At 35.2% G+C, this 20,025-nt stretch overlaps 1 protein-coding gene across 1 annotated transcript in view; it reads left to right on the plus strand.

Moving 5' to 3' along the window:
* THSD7B (thrombospondin type 1 domain containing 7B) overlaps window positions 1-20,025 on the plus strand; it is a 957,836-nt gene that overhangs the window by 679,513 nt on the left and 258,298 nt on the right. The window lies entirely within an intron of this gene.

Here is a 20,025-nt window from a genome sequence, read left to right on the forward strand (position 1 = left end):
GTATGTAGAATTTGGATGTAATTATTTGGCGTTTTGACTCATCTCAGTCTGGGTTTCACCTCTAGAACTTGTTCACTGAGAATGCAAATTTTTTTCATTGATAAAATGAAACCATAAAAATGAAGCAATCTTTGTGCATTTTTTCCTGTTTTACAAATACAAGAAAATCTTGTCTTTTGAAGATTTTTCATAGATTTTGGTGTTCTGATCACAAATAACCTAATCATAGAGATATAAAACGCTGTCTATTAGTATTCTTAAGGTATAACACTTGAGTTTTTGAATTTCTTCTAATGTAGCCAACAAAGGATTCTCTTTAAAAATTTTCATAAAACAGTGTATAATTATACTTGTAGAACATTAGAAAAGGAAATAAGTTATTTAGGATTATTGGGTTATTTTGTCAGAGCTAATTCTATTGCTTATTTTCTCAAGTAAAATATGAGGAAAATCTGAGAATGAGTAAAACTAGACATGTTCAAGTGAGACCATGAGAGTATTAAGAAAAAGAGAACCTATCATAGAAAATTATGTACCACAAGTTGGAGGGTAGGCACCAGCTGAAAATGTATAACATGTCATAAGAGATGTTGCACACTCAGAATTGATGAGTGTAGGAAATGCAAAGTATAGAATATATTTATCTGTTTCAGTTTAAACCTTGGGAAATTTGAAATAAGGATGGCACAAGAAGGGAATGAAAGCTAAATGTAGCTTTAGTGGTAAATGATACTGGACATTCAAACTGAGTCTAATGTTATTAATTAATATCCTTAAGATTTTTGCTTTTCTACTAACCTCTATTCAAAATTAAACAAATTTGAGAATTTATAGAGGTTGTAGAAGACAATTCATTATGCTTTAGAGAAATAATTATATATTTTTATCTGTTGTCAAGGTCTTATGTTCTATTGTTTTTCTTGCCTGATGAAGCTAATTTGAAATTTTTCTAATTAATTATATTGAATAATTGTAAATACATTAGCCTTATTTTTCATCTCAGAGGGAAATTTTCAGGGTTTTTTTTTAACATTTAATAGAATGTTTACTGTAGATTTGTTGCAAAAGACTGTCATAGAAATTGCAGTACGTTCCTGCTATCAAAGTTTTGTTGAAAGGTTTTTCATGAATGTTGAAAGGTTTTTCATGAATGCATATTGAGTCTTGTCAAGAACTTTCTCTGCTTTGATTGATGAGGAGAGCCGAAAGTTTACCAATAACAGCAGAAATTTCTTGGCTATCCAAAGATGACATCTAGATACTGACACCATAGTTAGTCCAAATTCTGAGGACTATCTGGACCTTGTCCCAGGTCCTTGCATCCCTTTGTCCTGGAAGTATGGATGAGTTGATCCTCCTGCTATTTAAATACTCTTAAGTGGCTTCAATATTTACCTTCTTTTCCTGATAACTTGTATGCCTATAATATTTAATATGTACTTTTACACATAGCATATTATATGTACATTATTTTGAGTTATAAAGTAAAGCCTATCTACTTAGCAGAAATTTGTTCCTTTTGAGATCTGAATCAAATATTAAAGTATTGTTATGCAGAACTATGATTTCCTTTTAATGTCTTTCATGTTCTTATTTGCATCTCATTATTCAAGCTTCTTAAGGGCTTTAAGTCTTGATTATGATATTCAATGTATTATCCATAACTCCCTGCTTTATATCATCCCCAAATTTGATAAGTATGCTGTCTATGTCTTTAGCTTTATTATTAATCAAAATTTTAACAAAAAAACCAAGCACTTTCTCCTCAATACTCAGATACATGGAGACATCTCTCAGAAAGTCACTCATCTATTAATCAACATTATTTGTATAAAAACTGCAATCAATCTAGTTTCTCATAGTGTTTTATGAGTGCCGCTAGAGATTTTCTTCATATTACTTTCTTCTCTCATTTATAAGTACAGTAAATCTGTCAAAATTAGATCATTTTCTTATAACTGATGTATGAGAACCATATGGACATATAAACCTTACTTCTTTATTAAAGTATTCTCATGTAATTTAATGGTGTGTTCATGGATTTCTGTAAGAACCTAGCACAATACCTTTATAATAACAAAGTTCTAACCCTCCAGCTAGGACTAACCCTCCTATACAAAGATAATAACTATGATAAAATTACTTTAAACACAGAACAAGTCACTCTTTACATAAGAGTGATATGCTTCTGAATTTATTGTTGTTACCATCAAGTAGTTATGTTATAGAGGTAGATTTGACAATATAAGAATATAACTATAGAATATATTTCCTGAAAGATTGATTTACTGTGTTTTTTCTGTATTATATGTATGGGCATACAGTTTGATGGTTGATATAGTTATTACACTTTTAAGTCTACTTAATCTATTAAGAACTAGAGTTCTCCTTAGATCTTGTACTAGATATATATCTGTTAGATATATATATATAGATATATATATATAAACTAATATATAAAACTTAACCCTCAGAACTAGAGATGAGTAGGAGAATCCAAGATCACTCCCTGTCAACCATAATTGATCTAGTGTAATAGGCTTGACAGTGCAGGAATTAGCCTAGTTGTATCTGGGAGCCATTGGACCCCATCTACTGGCTCTAGGATCATCCAATTCCAAAAAGTGAACTACGGTCATACAAAATCCTTTCCATGTACTCTCTGCTCTTCAAATCATATCACTTTCTTTGCGTTTGTCGTTACACTCTTTAAAGTTTGATTTAAAGCACTATAGTCCCCTTAAGCATCAAAATAGATATTCTCCTTTGTACTTAACTATTTATATAGAAATTATTCAGTGTGTTTTGGGAAGATACCTAACATGATAATGTACATGATTAATATGTTTGTGACCTTGACTTTGATGCTCAGCACTACATGGCATTCTGACCACTGGTTGTAGACCTGGTGAGCCCAGAACAGTTTTATACTATTTGACTTATTAGTTATTCAACACTAGATTGAGAATATCTGGAGGGGTACCTTGTCCCTCTAAGCGTTGCTAGTTCTGTAGCTCTCTAATAAGTTGATATATTTATTACAAACCATATTGTAAGCATGATACTTCTACATTTTTATTTGCCAGAGGTTTTATTTACGTTTTAAATTTTGTTATTATTAGAGTCCTCATAGTTGCTTTTCAGATATACAGTGAGTCAGGGCTCTTCACATCACAAGTGTCAACCTCCTTCCACCAATGAACTAGGAGTGCATTCTATCACCACCCTTTGCACCCTGGTCTGCCAGTGTGATAGGCTTATTTGAGATTAGAATGTTAAATTTTAGGTCTCTTGATTCTATTATTGTTACTTTGGCTTAGATAATTAATTTTGTCCTTATTTATTTCCTTGCCAGTGCATATGCGACCACCTGGCCCCTGACACCCATTTTTCTTTATTCCTTTCCTCTTAACTTTATAGAAGTTAAGATGAGGAAGTTAAAATGAGGAAATATGTAGTAGAATATAGTAATTCATGTTGAGAAATGAAAAAGGTAGAATTTTAAAATTAAAATTTTTAATTTAATTGTAATTAAAAAATTAAGAGATTAAAAATACAATAAATGATACAAAAAAGGTGTGTGGGTGCCTTTTTATTTCCTTTGCAAAGTCCTAGCAAAATTTGGGTAAAATGGAAAGGAAAAACCTTTGGCATGAAAACAAGGAGACCATACCCATAAATCATCCTGGCATAAGACAAACAACAAGCTCTGGGACTACTAAGTAGTCTAAATGGTCTAACCTCAAAGTCTTTTCCTTTGGTTCCAGTTAAAGCTATGCACAATCATGGTTGTTGTGGCCAGGTTTCTGTAGTTAGAGATCCTGGTTTTTGTATAGATCCTATATCAAAGTCAGGGTGACATGGAGTGTCTTCTGGTTTCATCTTACCATTTGATATATGCAGAGAACCCTGCCCTAAAAGCAGGTTATTGTTGTTACCATGTCTTCAGGATGTCATGTAAACCCACTCTGGAGTAAGTCAATTCCAGGGCAGCATTAGGGCCTTCCTAATGGTGCTGGTGTAGAAAACCATGCTGGTTGCATAGATGGAATCCAATTTTCTTTTTTTTTCTTTTCTTTTTTTTTTTGTGTGTGGTTTTTGGGTCACACCTGGCAGTGCTCAGGGGTTACTCCTGGCTTTATGCTCAGAAATTACTACTGGCAGGCACGAGGGACCATATGGGACACCGGGATTCGAACCGATGACCTTCTGCATGAGAGGCAAATGCCTTACCTCCATGCTATCTCTCCAGCGGGACCCAATTTCATGGATGAAGGCCAATGTCCGATCTTCAGAAGCCTAAGCCAAGTCATTATGACAAGTGTTCAAAGTGAAAGACTCCACATCAATATAAAACTTATGTGTTCCTATCTCATTAGTTAAGAACTTGTTTGAACATGTAAAATTTTCCCGTTTTAATGTGCCTGTGTTAAAAGGAACAATGCCACATAGTACTGATGGTTCATATGGGGGGTAAAAATAACAAGCTAAAAAACCCTGATAACTTGGTTCTAACATTAACTCAGAACACTAGAGAAACTTATCTACTTGAATATCCTACTGAATAGATCCAAATAAAAGAATGGGGAAAGCTACTGCTACATAGAAGACAGACAATAATAATTATACCAATTAAGGAAATACATCTAAAGAAATATTCAAAGGAGATATATATGTCTTCTTTAAGTCTCTTGAAATAGTTGGGGGTGGGGAGAGATAAAATTCAGAGCATCACTTCAGCCTGTCTTATGGTCTTATGATGTCTGAAAAATGGCTCCCAGTAGTCACATATCAGGAAATGTCTGTGAGCTGGGATCTTTTCAAAAACTAAATTTGGTCGTGAGCAACAGTCCACAGAAAGGGAGGTAGGGGCAAAGGGGCCAACCAAGAGCAAATCAGCAAGAGCGGCAGTGGCAGCTTCTTCTTGGGCTAAGGCAAGGTTGCCTGGGAATCTGTCTTTTCACTTTGGGAGCTGGTTGGCAGCTTGCTTCCTGAGGAGTTAAGAACTGAGAGTAAAAGGAATAAATGGGGGGGAAATAATAGATCAGGGCTAAAAGACTGAAGGGCTAGAAAAGAAGTTGAAAGGTGGTAAGCAAAGGTGGGGAAAGTAGGGTTATATATAACAGGGGGAAGGACAATATACAATATGTATATTTTAGAAGGACATTAGACAGACATTAAAGTGGCCAATACATACACTCACACGCACATATAGACAGACACTGGGTATTGATCGAGGGATTAAAGTTGAACAGCTGACACAGGTGGAATGTTTCAGAATGCTTAAAAAATATAAAAACAACAAGTCAAGGGGCCGGCAAGGTGGCGCTAGAGGTAAGGTGTCTGCCTTGCAAGCGCTAGCCAAGGAAAGGACCACAGTTCGATCCCCCGGCGTCCCATATGGTCCCCCCAAGCCAGGGGCAATTTCTGAGCGCGTAGCCAGGAGTAACCCCTGAGCATCTAATGGGTGTGGCCAAAAAAAAAAAAACAACAACAACAAGTCAAATGTAAAGATTTATTTTATTTTATTTTTTGTTTGTGTTTTGATGTTAAGGGGTTACACCTGGATATGCACTCAATAATCGCTCCTGTCTTGGGGGACCATATGGGACACTGGGCATCGAACCATGGTCTGTCCTAGGCTAGCACTTGCAAAGCAGATGCCTTACCTCTAGCTCCACCAATCCAGCCCCAAGACTTTCCATTTTATAGTCCAATCATCATTAGTGAGGGTAGACCTTACTGGAAAAAAAAAAAGGTTTCCTGGGTTAGATTGTGTATAAAGCAATCTTAGAACAATCATAATTTTGAAATCTAGAAGACTTTAGTATGGTAATGGGCACAGTAAAAGAAGTCTACACCATGAAGATTTGTCTAGAAGGTCTTGAGAATACAGTTTCCTTTCCTGAGTAAAAACTAAAATCATGAGCATTATAGTATAATTGTAAACTACCTAAAATTGAAAAAAAATTACAATCAAATACTCAATGAATGAACTCTGTAGCAGGAGTTTTTGGCATCCAGTTACAAATTCCACTGTTATCTATGGAAATAAACTTTAGATTATATTAGCAGGTAAATCAAGTAGAAAATGAATAGATTAGAACTTTCATCAAGACATTATCTTCATGATCACTGTTTTCTGAGTCTAATGTAGTATAGCATTGCATTGTAGAACTAGGGCAGCTAACTCATATCTCCAAGTTCCTCTGTACACAAAATGATCAAGGAGCTATTATAGACATAGTAAAATTAATAAATACAAACTTTGTGGGGTTTTGTGTGTGTGTGTGTGTGTGTGTGGTTTTTGGGTCACACCCAGCAATACTCAGGGGTTACTTCTGGCTCCATGCTCAGAAATTGCTCCTGGCACGCACGGGGGACCATATGGGATGCCAGGATTTGAACCCATGACTTTCTGCATGAAAGGGCATGCCTTACCTCCATGCTGTCTCTCTGGCCCCAATAAAAACTTCTTATAGCAAGAACTATAGTGGAAATCTATGGTTTCCAAATGTACTCTGAACCTGTTTTTGTAAATAAAAGCTTTAGAACATAATTATAAGTATCTATAAGCAGCAGTTGATTGGACACCTGCTCAATCTAAACAACTATAGCTGTTATTGAAAGTCTCTTTAACATATAGAATACAAGTTTTTGTGTTTCTCCTCTTCCACTGTTTCTTCTCTTCTCACTGTACTATGGAGATAGTGATGTTCAAGACAAATAACAATTAGACCATTGTGTTGCTTTTTGAAATTATTCTAAATACCACATATAAGTAATATTCTGCATTTATCCTTTTTTTCTGGATTTATTTAGCACAGTATCTTAAAGTTCCAACCATGTTGCTGCAAATTGCATGATGGCATCATTATAGCTATGTAATACTCCACTGTATATATGTACCACATCTTCATGATCCACTCATCTGCTGTTGGGCAGCTAGGTTGATTTCCAAGTCTTAGTTATTTTACAGAGTGCTGCTTTGAATAGCAGTGTACATACATTACTTTGGATGAATGCTTTTTCTGCCCCAGAGATAGATACCCAAAAATGGGGATTGCTGGGTCATATGGCAGCTCACATTGACTCTCAGTTCTGTGGATGCTCACTGTAGTACATATCTGTAGTACTAAAGAAAGTCTTTTGATATGTAAAGTCTTACTTGAGAGATTTGTTTCCACTTGTTTCCTTTATCTAATTCCTTCTCTGTGACTCATATTTAATATTGGGATAAAATATACCTTAATTTTTGCACACTCTATTACTCACTCTATTTACAATCTTCTTTTATTTTTCAATACTCAATATTAGGGACTAGAGTGGTGGTGCAAGTGGTAGGATATTTGCATTGCACATGCTGATCGACCTGGGTTCCATTCCCCGGAACCCCCCAAGCAATATGGTCCCCCAAGCCAGGAGCGATTTCTGAGAGCACAGCCTGAGCATCACTGGGTGTGGCCTAAAAACAAAATTCAACCAATCAAACAAACAAAAAACTCTTCAATATTTTATTTTTCTTTCATTATGTAACTCTTATCTTATAATGATTTATATGCATTATTTGTAATACTCCAAATAATCTACTTATATTCATCATATCATATATTACTGAAATAGAAATATGTAAAACTATTCACACATCTTTTAACTTACATGTGTGATCAGCATCTTTTCTTAAATTTTTTTAGTATAATGAACAAAGCTGTGTATATTTAATGTGTATAACATAAAGTTCTGATTATATACTTGTTTTATGAAGTAATAAGAATCAAGTTAATATCATATCACACCCCTTTTTTGTATGGAGAATATTTAACAATTTCCTTTTAGCAAATTCTAACTACATAAGCATAGAATCAAAAATTAAGATCATCATACTGCATACTATATTCCCAGAAATTGTGATCTACACTGTATTTCATTACAAACATCTTCCTAATTTTTTACTATTATCCAGTCTATGACAACTGTAATTCTACTTGGTGTGTCTATGTATTTGAATATTTTGGATTATATATAAATGAAATAAGTTTTTCACTCTGTAGTTGAATAATTTAACAAGTTCTCCAAGATTTTTTCATGTTATGAAAATGAAAGATTTTCCATATGTGTAAAAATAAGTAACTGTGTATATTATATGTTATCAAATTACTGTGTATAATATACATAATAAAAATTTTTACTTATGTAGTATATAAATCGCATATACTTCACTTATCAACAAACATTTTGTGTTCTCATGACTACTGCAATAATGTTACTAGAAATTTGAGAGTACAGATATAACTCTTCTTTTGGGGAGGCAGAGAACAGAGTGTTTAGAAATTACGCTTGTTCTGGATCCAGGGATAATCCTGATGAGTTAAGGGGACCATAAGTAGTGCCATGTATCTGTGGTCATGGTATATGAGGCTAAAGCCTCTTCCACTGTACTAGTGCTCTGACACCATATACCTCTTTAAAATATTGGGGGGGTTGGTAGTAGAGCATTGCTGTATTATATAATAACCTCCATTTATAAAAAAATTGCAACATTGAAAATACTGTTAATTTCTTTGTGTTCTATATTGATCAATTTCTTTTTAATTTTAAAAAAGTATCAGATATCACTCAAATTGTGATTATCAAGTAAGAAATAAAGAGGTGGAGAGGTTAAAGGACTTGCAGAGTTTGTTCAAAGATCGATGTCACTGCTTGTTTTCTCACAATGAAATTCTCACTATAAAATATGTTTTTATCAATATGTTAACTGCCTCTATTCATTCCTATATATGCGGATTCCTTTATTGATTTTAGAGAACTTAATAACATTCTTTTTAAAGATTCAGCATGTAATTTTCTTTAAAACAGTTATAAATTATTCAAGTTTCATTCTAGTCTTAGCTAGTCAGATGTTTATTACGAACAGCTTTATAATGATACTTCGTGCTACAGATTACTAATAGGTAATGTAAAATTATAATTCATATATTAAAAAGTAGAGCACCAACTTTAATAAAATATTAGAAATTATTTAAAATATTAATTAATGATTAATATATAATAAATATAAATTATATAAATATAATATATAATAAAGATGAAAATATTTTCTTCTTTGAATTCTTTTCTTATTGTTTCCCAATTTATCTTTCTCTAGAGCTTTAATTATAACATTGTGACAGCTCATATTTTAAGTCTTATATGAGGGATCAAATTCGGGCCAACTTCTTTATTCTTTTCTTTTTTCCTTTATTTAAATATCTTGATTACGGGGCCCGGAGAGATAGCACAGTGGCGTTTGCCTTGCAAGCAGCCGATCCAGGACCAAAGGTGGTTGGTTTGAATCCCTGTGTCCCATATGGTCCCTCGTGCCTGCCAGGAGCTATTTCTGAGCAGAGAGCCAGGAGTAACCACTGAGCACTGTGGGGTGTGACCCAAAAACCGAAAAAAAATCTTGATTACATATATGATTGTGATTAGGTTTCAGTCATGTAAAGAACACCCCCTTCACCAGTGCAACATTCTCACCACCAATGTCCCAAATCTCCCTCCATCCCACCCCACCCCCATCTGTACTCCAGACAGGCTTTCCAGTTCCCTCATTCATTCACATGATTATGGTAGTTCTCAGTGTAGTCATTTCTATAACTGCACTCACCACTCTTTGTGGTGAGCTTAATAAAGTGAGCTGGAAGTTCCAGCCCTCATCTCATTGTCTCTGAGAATTCCTGCAAAAATGACTTTTATTTTTCTTAAAACCCATAATGAATGAGAGTATTTTGTGTGTGTCTCTCTCCCTCTGACTTATTTCACTCAGCATGATAGATTCCATGTACATTCATGTATAGGAAAATTTTATGACTTCATCTCTCCTGACGGCTGCATAATATTCCATTGTGTGTATGTACCACAGTTTCTTTAGCCATTCGTCTTTTGAAGGGCATCTTGGTTGTTTCCAGAGCCTGGCTATTGTGAATAGTGCTGCAATAAATATAGGTGTGAGGAAGGGGTTTTTGTATTGTGTTCTTGTGTTCTTAGAGTATATCCCTAGGAATGGAATAGCTGGGTCGAATGGGAGCTCAATTTCCAGATTTTGGAGGAATCTCCATATCACTTTCCATAGAGGTTGGACTAGACGACATTCCCACCAGCAGTAGATAAGAGTTCCTTTCTTTCCACATCCCCACCAGCACTGATTGTTCTTATTCTTTGTGATGTATGCCAATCTCTGTAGTATGATGTGGTATCTCATCATTGTTTTGATTTGCTCTCCCTGATGATTAGTGATGAGGATCATTTTATCATGTGCCTTTTGGCCATTTGTATTTATTTTTTTATCAAAGCATCTGTTCATTTCGTCTCCTCATTTTTTGATGAGGTTAGATGATTTTTTCTTGTAAAGTTATGTCAGTGCCCTGTATATTTTGGATATTAGCCCCTTATTTGATGGGTGTTGGGTGAATAATTTCTCCCACTTGGTGGGTAACTCTTGTAACCTGGGCACTATTTCTTTTGAGGTGCAGAAGCTTCTCAATTTAATGTATTCCCATCTTTTGATCTCTGCTTCCACTTGTTTGGAAAGTGCAGTTTCCTCCTTGAAGATGCCTTTAGTCTCAATGTCATGGAGTGTTTTACTGAAGTGTTGTTCTATATACCTTATGGTATCAGGTCTGATATCAAGGTCTTTAATCCATTAGGATTTTACCTTCGTACATGATGTTAACTGGGGGTCTATGTTCGCTTTTTTACAAGTGGCTAACCAGTTCTGCCAGCACCACTTGTTGAAGAGGTTTTCCCTGCTCCACTTACGATTTCTTGCTCCTTTGTCAAAAATTAGGTAATTGTATGTCTGGGGAACAATGTCTGAGAACTCAAGCCTATTCTACTAGTCTGAGGGTCTATCTTTATTCTAATATCATGCTGTTATGATAACTATTGTTTTGTAGTACAGTTTAAAGTTGAGGATATTAATGTCTCCCATTATTTTTCCCTAGGAGTGCTTTAGCTATTCGAGGGTGTTTATTGTTCCAGATGAACTTCATAAGTGTTTGATCAATTTCTTTGAAGAATGTCATGGGTATTTTTAAGGGGATCGCATTAAATCTGTACAATTCATTGGGGAGTATTGCCATTTTAATGATGTTAATCCTGCCAATCCATGAGCAGGGTCTGTGTTTCCCTTTCCATGTGTCCTCCCTTATTTCTTGGAGCAGAGCTTTATAGTTTTCTTTGTATAGGTCCTTCATGCTTTTGGTCAAGTGACTTCAAGTTATTTGAGTTTGTGTGGCACTAAAGTGGATTGTATTGCCTTCTTGACTTCCTTCTCTTCCCTACCATTATTGGTGTATAAAAAGGGCATTGATCTGTGCGTTAATTTTGTAGCCTGCCACCTTGCTATATGAGTCTATTATTTCTAGAAGCTGTGGTAGATGGCTTCAACTAGATTGAGAAAGGCTCCTTTCATTCCTATTTTGCTGAGAGTTTTGATCAAGAATGGGTGTTGGACCTTATCAAATGCTTTCTCTGCATCTATTGATATGATCATGTGATTTTTATTTTTCTTCTTCTTGTTGATGTTGTGTATGAATTTTATAGATTTAGGGATGTTAAACCATCCTTGCATTTCTGGGATGAAACCTACTTGGTCGTAGTGTATGGTCTTCTTGATGATGCATTGGATTCAATTTGCCAGGATTTTGTTGAAGATCATTGCATCTGCATTCATCAGGGATATTGGTCTGTAATTTTCTTTTTTGGCAGCATCTCTGCTTGTTGATCTTTCGGATTGTTTTTTGTTTTCTACTTCACAGATTTCTGCTTTCAGCTTGTTATGTCCTTCTGTCTCCCTATTTTTGGTTCCTTTTGTTGGTCATTTTCTAATTTTTTGAGCTGCATCATTAAATTATTCAGGTATGCCCCTTCTTCCTTCCTGATGTGTGCTTGTAGAGCTATAAATTTTCCTCTCAGGACTGATTTTGCTGTGTCCCATAGATTCTGGCAGTTTGTGTCTTCATTATCTTTGTCCCTTACCACTTTTCTGAGTATAAAGTTGGTGTCATCAGATATTAATATGGCCACCCCAGCTTTTTTGAGGGTGCTGTTTGCTTGGATGATTTTCCTCTAGCCTTTGATTTTTCGTCTATGTTAGTTCTGACTATTCAGATGTGTTTCTTGTAGGCAGCAGAAGGTTGGGTTCATCTTTTTGACCCATTTTGCCACTCTGTGTCTTTTAATTGGTGAATTTAGTCCATTGACATTGAGGGAGATGATTGTCATAGGATTTAATTTTATCTTTGTAGATAAGTTTGCTTTGTTTGTTGGTCTCTCTTGTCTTAGAGTAGACCTATCAGTTTTTCCTTAAAGGCTGGTTTTTTATCTGTGAAGTTTATGAGCTGTTGTTTATCTATGAAGCTATGTATTCTTCCTTCAAACCTGTATGTGAGTCAGGCTGGGTGCAGTATTCTCAGTGAGGCATTCATTTCATTCACTCTTGTCACAATATCCCACCACTGTCTTCTAGCCTTGAGAGTTTCTTGTGACATGTCTGCTTTAAGTCTTAGGGATGCTCCTTTGAATGTAATTTCCTTTTTTGATCTTGCTGCTTTCAGTATTCTATCTCTATCTGTGGGATTCGTCGTTGTAACGAGGATGTGTATTGGGGTGTTTTTCTTTGGGTCTCTTTTAGCTGGTACTTTTTGGGCATGCAGGATTTGATTGCATGTAGTCTTTAACTCTGGGAGTATCTCTTTGATGATGTCTTTGACAGTTGATTCTTCCTGGAGATCTCCTACCTGGGTCTCTGGGACTCCAATGATTCTTATGGTTTTGTTTTTTTTTTTTTTTTGAGTTTATCAAAGACTTCTGTTTTCATCTGTTCGCATACCTTGAGTACTTTTTCCATTGCCTGTTCATTTGTCTTAAGGTTCTTTTCCAATTTCTTCTGTTGTGTTGAGTTTTTCTGTATCACATCTTCCAGTACTCTGATTCTCTCCTCAGCTGCTGTTACCCTGCTGGCAAGGCCATCCATTGAGGTTTTCATTTGAGCTAATGTATTTTTCAGATCTGTTATTTCAGTTTGGAGTTTTCTGATTTCTGTCTTTGTATTCTGTTCAGATCAATCTATGCTTTCTTTGAGTTCTTCAAACATCTTCCATATTGCTATTTTAACTTCCTTATTCGAGAGGTTAATCAGGTGGTTGGAATTTATTAGGTCATCCAAGCTTTCGTCTTCATTCTCTGTGCATGTTGTTTGCCTGCGAGGTTTCCCCATTGTCATGCGTGTAGTGTGGTTTCCCCTGCAAGTTGTGGTGGGGTTCATTGGTTAGAAAGAGTGCGCAGCCATGAACGCTCTTCTGCTGCCTCTAGCTGACAGTTTTTTGGGAGTGTGCCCCATAGGCCTCTGAGGAGACCTTCAGGTATTCAGAAACACAGACAGGCACAGGAGAAGTTTCCCTTGAAGTCCTCAGAGTGAACAAAGGCACAGCATGGCGGAGCCTCCACAGGCCAGAGAGCTCAGCTTATTGGACAGCGACTTCCAAAGCCTGAGTTTACTCACTGGGCAGCTTCAAAATGCAGTTTTTGGGGGGTGCGCTCCCTAGGCTTCTGAGGAGACCTTCAGGTATTCAGAAACACAGACAGGCACAGGGAAAGTTTCCCTTGAAGTCCTCAGAGTGAACAAAGGCACATCAGGGCTGAGCCTCTGCAGGCCAGAGAGCTCAGCTTATTGGACTGCAAACCCCACAGCCAGAGTTTACTCACTGGGCAGCTTCAAAATGCAGGTTTTGGGGGGTGCGCTCCCTAGGCCTCTGAGGAGACCTTCAGGTATTCAGAAACACAGACAGGCACAGGAGAAGTTTCCCTTGAAGTCTTGGGCCAACTTTTAATCCTATGGCATACATATCATATTTCTGAATTTTGAAAATATTAATTATAGATTTTTCCATCTGGGAAATTCTAAAATATAGATATATAAAATAAAAATGAATAACCTAAAATAATTTAGCACCTGTTGTGTTAAATAATTAAGGATGAAGCTGGATGGCGATGGATGGAGGTGGATTTCTCTGTCTGCCATCCCAGGCCACGTGGCTCAGCAACCCCCATGCAGCCGGCGAGTCGCCCAGGTGAAATCACTTACTCACATGCAGGCTTCAGGAAGAATCATCTTTATTCAGGCCCTAGCCACCACATGTGTGTGGCCTACTCATAACCTTTCAAGCATATAGCCATTTTAGGCTTGCCCTGCGTCTTATCCTCTTTCAGCCATCTCCCTCACAGAGCCCAGCAGGGCCAAAAGGCAAAAGCCCCTTAATCCCTTCGCTTCCGGGTTTATCTACCTATTCCAAGACCCCTCCCAGGAATGGGCCGGGCTTTGCAGGTAAAGTCACACCTATTATCCGGTTCCCAAAACCCCTCCCAGAAATGGGTGGGTCTCAGATAAGTACCCTACAAGCACCATCTTAATTTCTTTCGATAAAATATTTAAGTTTTCTCTTATTTTATGATTCTCTCCTAAGGCTTTGCAAATGTGCCTCTAGTACCTTTTATTCCTAATTATACTAAACCATAACTCTTCTGAACCAAAGTCATACTTCAGATATAACAGCTATAGCATCAGCTTCCAAAGGTGTTAATTGTAAATAGGTCACTCTACAGCTAAAATAATTGTGTTAATAATGAAATGAAGCCTAGGAATAATCTTCTTTGTCTCCCGAATTACAATTCTGCTTTGTAATGTTACTGCCACATGTACTGCTGAAAGTTAGAAAAATTTACTTCCATTTAATGTAATAGAGTCCTGAATGCAAAAGATTACTAATTCTGTATGATATTTCAAAGAGTTTACTTTGCAGAACATGGAAGAGGATATGATTGTTTAGGTGAGGCAAAGTAGCATTAGTAATGTGTTCAATAAAAATTATTTTTGTTAATTCAATGCAAATATTTTTCTCTATAGTCTTTCAACTTCATCTCCATCTATAATGTTTAAGTTCTGTTTAATATTCTAAGCATATCTGTTTTCATTAACACATTGCTGTTTATCAAAAGCTAACCACTTTCCATTCTTTTTTTTTTACAGGAGTGATTCTTTTTTTATTTATTTTTTATATATTTTATTTAAACACCTTGATTACATACATGATTGTGTTTGGGTTTCAGTCATGTAAAGAACACCACCCATCACCAGTGCAACATTTCCATCATCAATGTCCCATATACCTTCCATTCTTTTGTTTAATCAATATGTTGACAAAAATTGATATGAGTTGTTTTCCAACTCCTACATGCCACGTATCTTTTAGCTTCCTGCAGTGAACATTATTTGGAAAAAAAAAAAAGCTCAATATGTTAGAACTCCTTGGGAAATTTTTCAAGTGGTATTTTCTTCCTAATTCCTACACTTAACTTCATTTCCTATACTGAAGATTACATTATATCCTTTGTACATTATATTATTTGGAGAACAGTGCTAGAATTTTTGTTAATCCCTTTTTACTAGAACCTAAATTCTTATTTTCCTTGAAATTTATCCTATTCTGCACTCCTCCTAATATTGTTTCCTCCCTGTATAATCCCTTAGGTGGGTATTTTACAGTCATGTTGTTGTCCTAAAATAATATAGTTTATCTTTGTTCCCTTTGGAAAATTCTGGGCCTTTAAGGGGCCACATAGCCCCTCATTAAAAATACTGCTTTACTATGAAGCAATTTTATAAAGTGTAATAAATTACTCCATTTTGCAGAGGGGAAAATTGATAATTGGCAGTCCTTAAAATTGTTAGAACAAACTAATAGCACTAGTAGTGAATGTACTAGATGAGTCTGACAATAATTTTCCAATAATATATTATATTTTGGGAAGATGCTGTACTTTCTATAAAATTTAGGGGTCTCTCACTTCAAACTCATAATACATTTTTGCACTGAACATCATTATTTTTATGTTTTTGAAAATTAGATGTAGCAAGTATATTCTAGAGAGATCAGATAGTGTTTTCCTTGTTGAGAGGCATGATGCCCTGTCATATTTTGTCATTTATACTGTCATAGTGCAAAATCAGCCACTCACCATCACTAAGTAAATTTGTATTGTCTGTTCCAACAAAATTGTACTTAGGAGTTTATGCTGAGGATAGATTTAACCAATTACTGATCATCTTCTTTTAGATGGTATTATTGGGACTTAATTATTTAGATGATTTTTTTGGTGGGGAAGTAAGGGGGATTAACAACTAATGGCAGCAAGGCTAACTTTTGACTTTGTGCTCAGTGATTGCTCCTAGAGGTGTTTGGGGAATCACATGAAGTACCAAATATTTACCTAGGTCAACTGCATGCATAGTGAGTATCATATCTTCTGAAATATTATTTCTACTATAAAAATTTTAGTGGGATATAGGGCTAGATCAGGTTGGTATCAAAGTTATATTTACATCTTTTTATATTGTTATCTATTATAAATGTTATCCATTTCTCTAATGAACTAATTATTTCTCCTTAAAAATAAGTGTACCAATTATTTGTTTATATTAAATTATTTGAAATTAGCTCTACATTTATGTTACCCCTCCCCAAGGCTAAATGCTAATTTTACCTGATGGTAAGACCAGCCCATTTCTGGGAAAGGTCTTTGGTAGGTAACAAAAGGATTGCCTGAGGGACAGAAAAGGGATTTAGTTGAGATTCAGGGAGAAGTAGCAGGAGTGATGGCAGAAAGAGGTTGAGATGTCAGGGCAGTAGAAGAGAGCAGGCTTAAAAGGTTTAATATTAAAGGCCACAGATATTGGCTAGGGCCTTAATAAAATTGATGTCCCCTGAAATCTGACTGTCTGTGAATCATTTCCTCGATATCACCCTCAGACCAGCTGGCTGGAGGGGATGCAGGCATGTGGCCTGGGCAGGAAGAGAAAAGCCCATCTACCCATCTCACCATCATCCACCTCCATCCAGGACTCAATAATTAATTTGCTTTTCAACACATATATATTATAAATAGAATTGCATTTTAAAAATTGAAATGCTAACATTCTGATTGAGGAGGGTGGACTCTCTCAAGTGACTGGTATAAAAAGTAGAAAGTAATTTAAGATATATAGATAGAAAAATGACTGTGGGAAGTTTAAACAGTCATTTACATCATTCTGCAGCATCATGGAAAAATGCAGTCACCAGCAGGTAAAAAGGACAATGAAGGGTACTCTATAGACATTAGAAGTAACAAAGTCCTAATAACATCGTAATTTCAGATTTCTGGCCTCTAGCTCTATGAGTGAATAAATTTTCTCTGCTTTATATTGTGATAATTTATGAATGCCCTTGGAAACTAATACACTCTTTTTTTATCTTTTTCTTGCCTTTAAGTGATGAAAATGGTCACTCGAGACTTTTTCCTAGTTTAACAGTTCCACTGTAACTGTGAATTATAATTATCCACAGTCCTTGACACTATTAGACTAGCTAGAAATAACTGACTCTGTTTTCTTAGAAGTTCATACACTTAAATAGATCACTCAGGCAACTTTTATGTTTATCAAGTATGTCATTCACTGCTTTTATAAAATATCCATTGTCCATACAAGGCTAAATAAGTCTAAATTAAAATCTCTGAATTAACTTGTTTACAATCCTATAGGAAAAATTTATTGGTAAGCTAACAAATATCATGTCCCAATAAAATATATACCATGTCTGGAAATCATATTTAATTGAAATAATGGAGATATGCAAAGGTTTTTGCAGTTATATTCAAGTAGTTGATGTGCTGTGAATCCATACCAAAGCAATGAAGCAATGCTTGCTGCACTAGCTGAAATTTGCGATTATTTGACAAATGTAAATTTTAGTGTTAACTCTCACGCAATTCCATATGCTAATCTTACCTTTATGTCCAGACCCTCCCACAGCTGGGAGGGGTCTGTGGTTGGTAATTAAGGGGTTGCTTAGGGGAGGAGTGGGAGAGCAGACACAGAAAGGGTGCCTGGATGGCAGCTGATAGAGGCTGCTTAATAAACAATAGCTTAGAAGTCATGAGGAAAATGTCTATGGTATCTAGGGCCATGAAATAAAGCTGGATATCTCCTGTATCTTCAACTGACTACTGGTGGATCATTTTTCCACCCTTAACCTGCAACCCACAAACCCACTGGGCAAAAGGGCTATAGGCACTGAGCCGAGCTGAGAAAGGTCTCATCCCACCAACTCCAGGACTTTATATTTTATATTTAATCAAAATTTTAGGAAGTTTTATTCATCATGTAATCTGGAAGTCAGAATATGTAATGACAACACGTTTTATTGATCATCAGTACAAACCATTGTCTGGGCAACATTTCATTCAATAAAAGTGGAGGTTTATTTTAAGATTTTTGTTTGCATATTTTATAACCCAATGAATCTAGTTTTGCTCTAGGGTTCAGAGTTGGATGACATGTAGTGGAGAATAAACCCACCTTGGTATCCACCATCTTGGAATACAGCATCATGGAATATACACCATCTTGGTAGTCATGCTATTCTAAGAACTTTTCTAATTTCTATGTCTCTTGTTCTCATCTTTAATATCTATGCTTAAATACTACTAAATACTATTGTTAGCAATGTACATGGTACTCAAGGCAATAACATTTAACTACTAATTTATACCATTTTCTACTAATTTATAACTAATTTATACTACCAGAGAGATATAACCATGGCTATGGTGTCTTCACTGTCTTGATTTGATCTCTGTACACCATTCATGATCTACTGAGCCTACCAGAAGTAAGAACTGAAAACTTCCTGATTTATTCCTGTATCCTGCACTTCAAAATAAACACCTTAAATATTTTAGAAAGTTCCTTTTTAATAGAAATCTTCAGTTGGATTTTTCCATATTTTTATAGATATGACTGGTTAATTTCTGTATCATCTACCTTTTATTACAATATATAAAGAGATTTACTTTCATTTATAGTTTTGGAAATAGGAACTAAAGAGTTATATTTCATAATATTGCACTATTTTGTCTGAGAAGCTGTTGCCCTATTGGATTTTTCCAGGTATTTCCAGGTCATGCACATTTTGAAGAGTGCTCAGCACATTTTTTAAATATCCTAAATAAATCCTGAGATATATGCTAAATATATCCAAAATATATCCTAAATAATATCCAAAATAAATCCTGATATCAAATGTAACTGATAAAATGAATAACTAAATAAACAGTATATTTATAGAGTGTTAGCTAGCCCATAATATCTTATTTAAGGCCAGAATTTATTTTAGACACCTATGGAATGATGCAAATGAGGATAATACTAAGTTCATTTATTTCTTATTGCTATTGGATACATAACTGGAGGTTCAGTTATTAATTATGTTTTAATTAATTGGAAGTAAATCTGCTATTTAAAGAGCAAGTTTTATGGTAATTTTGAGTATCAACATTTCCAGATATATGGCATATTAGCTATATATACTTATCAAAAATAGTTACTTATACAACTTCATCCTATTTAATTATATTTTTTGCATAAAGCATATAATTACATATTGTATTCATTTATATTTTAGTGCAATGTCTATTTTTCAGTTAACATCTAAATAATTCAGTGATCTTTTTTTTGTTTGTGTTTGAATTTATTCCAAAGTTTTATTGTCATCTGTTCACTTATTTTAAGAATATTTTCATTTCTTTTGTTTGTTTATTTTAATGCTCTTTTCTTTTTTTATAGTAATATCTTTATTTAAACACCTAGATTATAAATATGATTGTAGTTGGGTTTCAGTCATGTAAAAAACACTCCCCTTCACCGTACCATATTAATATGGTGTAATGGTTTACAAGTATGCAAATGAAGATAAATTTTAGGGGTACAATATTTTTATAACACCTACCACCAAAATGACTCCAAGAACATCCTCCATCACTGCCTACAGTGACTTTCTTGTAAATCACTCTACTCCTTAAGTAGTCCCATTAATATCATCAGAACCCAAAAGGTTTGTAATCATTAGTATTATTTACACACTTGATTTTTATATGTAAAATTCAAGT

This window comes from Suncus etruscus, chromosome 5 (assembly GCF_024139225.1).
Source record: "Suncus etruscus isolate mSunEtr1 chromosome 5, mSunEtr1.pri.cur, whole genome shotgun sequence".
Classification (NCBI taxonomy): Eukaryota; Metazoa; Chordata; class Mammalia; order Eulipotyphla; family Soricidae; genus Suncus; species Suncus etruscus.